Genomic DNA, 3,723 nt, shown 5'->3' on the forward strand with positions numbered 1-3,723 from the left:
GTGCCAGCATAAAGTACATTAAATTAACATGCAATCTTTTATTTTAAATCCGAAACATCGCCAAATTATTTGGATACCATGCATAAGTTTATTTATAATAATGAATTGTTAATACTGACAATATATTGATTACAATATGGATTACAATTCTATTTAATGGAATAACTTTTTTATAAAGAATTATGTAGATACATATATATAAATATAAATAGAAAGTTTTAAAAAATATATATCAATATAATCAGCTGTACAAATTTTTAAAAAAGTTAAATTAATATTATAATAATAACAATAAAATTTCTTAGCATTTTGTCTTTGATTGTGCAACTATGTATTTTTTTAAATTTTAAACTTAATTATATAAAATAAAATTAATATTTTATAATTAACTTTTCTAAAATTGTAATAATAAAATAATCTATATAAATATATAAACTGTTTTCAGAAAAAATATTACATTTTATTTAGCATGTAAATGCATTTTTTAAATAACTAGAATAACACAAGTGCGCAATACGCGCGTGCCATTCTGCGGTTTTATATTAAAAAGATGATATTAAAAAAAAATAATATAAAGTTTGTTTAAACTTGATTAATATTTTTTTTACAGAAATTAGCTGATTAAAGCGTTAATTTGCTAATTAAATTTTAAAATAATAATATGTTTAAAAATTAAAATAGTAATATATTGTAAATAATATGTTATAATATCTTATTCTTGATTAATATTTTTTGACAGAAATCAGCTGATAACTGTCAAAAATATTAATCGAGTGTAAAGTATCGTCAAGTATTTAAAGTGAGTTTCTCGCGAGTGCTTTACGCTGATACAGTTAGTACCGCCATTGTACCGCGAGGTGGCTTCTCGGCGAACAGTCTTTCCGTAGAAGAAAACAGTCAAAGAAAGTATATAAGGCGATGAAACTGCCTATCTGATGTCTTGATTGAACATCAATGACTCAATAGAAATATTGGATACATTTATTTTTAACGCACGTTGATACAAAATTTATATTCTCTCGTCAAAGTGAAAGTTATTCTCTAAACATTAAACATGTTAAGCAATATTGGTTATACATTTATTTTCAACACACTTCGATACAAAATTTCTATTCTTGTCGACGTAAAAATTATTCTCTAAACATGTAGGGAATATTGGTTACACATTTATTTTCAACACACTTCGATACAAAATTTCTATTCTCGTCAAAGTGAAAGTTATTCTCTAAACATGTAAGGAATATTGGTTACACATTTATTTTCAACACACTTCGATACAAAATTTCTATTCTCGTCGAAGTAAAAGTTATTCTTTAAACATGTCAAGGAATATTGGTTACACATTTATTATCAACACACTTCGATACAAAATTTCTATTCTCGTCGAAGTAAAATTTACCTTTAAGAAAAAGGTAAAAAAAAGGCGCCTAGTATAGGCACGCCAGTAGTGAAAAATTATCCATTGCAAACCCATGTAGAATCGTACTACAAAAATAATGATATAAAAAAAATTGCGCGCCAAGTAAAAATAGAAACTTTTGTACCAGTGGAAAATTTAAGTTGCAAACCTATAGAGTCGTATAATGAACCAGTGAAAAATTCAAGTTGCAAACCCATGTAGAATAGTATAAAAATTAAAAAATTATTAAAATTCATACAAATAAAAAAAAATAAAATTTTAATTAAAAAAACTAGGCACTGCTAAATTTCAAAATTAACTTTAGCATATTGTTTAATTTAGCAGTGCCTAGTTTTTTTAATTAAAATTTTTTTATTTTTTTTTATTTGTATTAATTTTAATAATTTTTTAATTTTTATACTATACTACATGGGTTTGCAACTTGAATTTTTCACTGGTTCATTATACGACTCTATACCCACACAGCACATGATATCGTACGAATATTCTATATTGATTCTGTGAATGTACGTACTGTACGTAATATACTGAGAACATCTCTATAATATCTTGTGTAGTATATTATTTTTCATATTTTCTCAGGATATTATCAGAACATCTTGTGTAGTATATTATTTTTCGTATATTCTCATAATATACTATTGAATTACGCGCATTTTTACTTATGAGCGGATATGTATGCCATTTTGGATACGTAATTTCCGCTATTGCCGTCATTTGTCTTTTCCTTGTTCTTCTTCACTGACCACGTGCAAGTGCTATGTGCAATCTGGTGCAATTATATTACGATTGTGATTAATCGCAGGTAATCCTTTTTATTTTCAAATAAATTAAATGTAAAAAGGGTATTTTATAAAAGCTATTCAATGATTTATTAATACTTCATAATTATAAACACACAAATTAACCTCATTAATGCAAATTATAACCTCACAATCGAATATTATAATGTATCAAAAATATGTATTTTTATGTGAAATTCTTATTATTATGTTACAGCATTTGCACAAAAAAGGACGTCATTATCAATTGTCGTTTATTATATCAATTATCATTTTGTGATCTCTGCAGAATCTTTCTAAAGAAAAAGTGTTCTCCGCATACACATATATACATATGTATATAGATGAGATGTAAATATGAAAAATAAAAGTGAAACTCTGGATTCAAAAATCAAGTGAGTTTTATAACATATTTTAATTATATAGTGTGTACGATTAAGTAAGCTAATTGTTACTGCAATTAACTTTTAAAACGATCTTAAAAGACTAATGTATGCCAATACTCTATATTTGTATATTACACATTGATAATGAATGAAAGCTATTGCATACATATAAAATAATATGTTAACTAGGCTTTTAAAACCGTTTTAAAAGTTAATTGCAGTAACAACTAATATATATTAATATATGTATTCTTATATGAAGTTCTCATTATATGTTACAGCGTTATTTGCACAAGAAAAGGACGTCATTATCAATTGTCGTTTATTATATCAATTATCACTTTGTGATCTCTGCAGAATCTTTCTAAAGAAAAAGTATCTCCGCATATACACATATATATATAGAGATGGGATATGTAAAAAATAAAAGTGAAACTCTGGATTCGCAAAAATCAAGTGAGTTTTATAACATATTTTAATTATATAGTGTGCGATTAAGTAAGAGCTAAGTTATTATACTGCAATTAATTTTTAAAATGATTTTAAAAGTTAATTTCAGTAACAACATATAGCATATAGCTTATTAAATATATGTTAGATATTATTAAATGTATTCTTATGTGAAATTATTATTATATGTTACAGCGTTTGCACAGAAAGAACATTATTATCAACTTCGTGATCTAATACTTTCTGTGAAATAAGAAAAATTATATACATATATATAATAATAAATAATAATAAGTAAAATGTTTATATAAAAAAATATAAAAGTGCAATTATACGTTCAAATAATATATGTGCAATTATAACATATATTTAAGAAATTTGAATAAAAAGATTTTATGTGTGAACAAAATGTTAATATTTTACACCAATTTTTTTTATTTATAGTAAAGTGTTTTATTTATAGTACTATAAATTTATAGTTAAATTTATAGTATAAATATAAATGGATTATATATATATGTACCGTAAACACTCGAAATCTGTTTTTCCGTATACTTAGTAGTCAAAATTTGCATATTTTTACTAGTAAGTATATGAAAAAACAAATATGGGGTGTTTACGGTAACATATATCATTTATATTTATATATAAAATATAGAAAATATAAGTTAATCTATAGAATGTC

General features: G+C 24.1%; 1 long non-coding RNA gene across 1 annotated transcript; it reads left to right on the forward strand.

The window, feature by feature from the left end:
* The first annotated feature begins 2,117 nt into the window (after positions 1-2,117).
* LOC145932629 (uncharacterized) lies at positions 2,118-3,390 on the forward strand. Its single transcript, XR_014424751.1, has 4 exons — positions 2,118-2,225; positions 2,420-2,597; positions 2,870-3,044; positions 3,234-3,390. It is a non-coding gene; the product is annotated as an uncharacterized LOC145932629 (long non-coding RNA).
* Positions 3,391-3,723: the final 333 nt, after the last annotated feature.

This window comes from Prenolepis imparis, unplaced genomic scaffold, assembly GCF_030444845.1.
Source record: "Prenolepis imparis isolate NDT839.2.m4 unplaced genomic scaffold, iyPreImpa1.0 SCAF_2, whole genome shotgun sequence".
Classification (NCBI taxonomy): domain Eukaryota; kingdom Metazoa; phylum Arthropoda; class Insecta; order Hymenoptera; family Formicidae; genus Prenolepis; species Prenolepis imparis.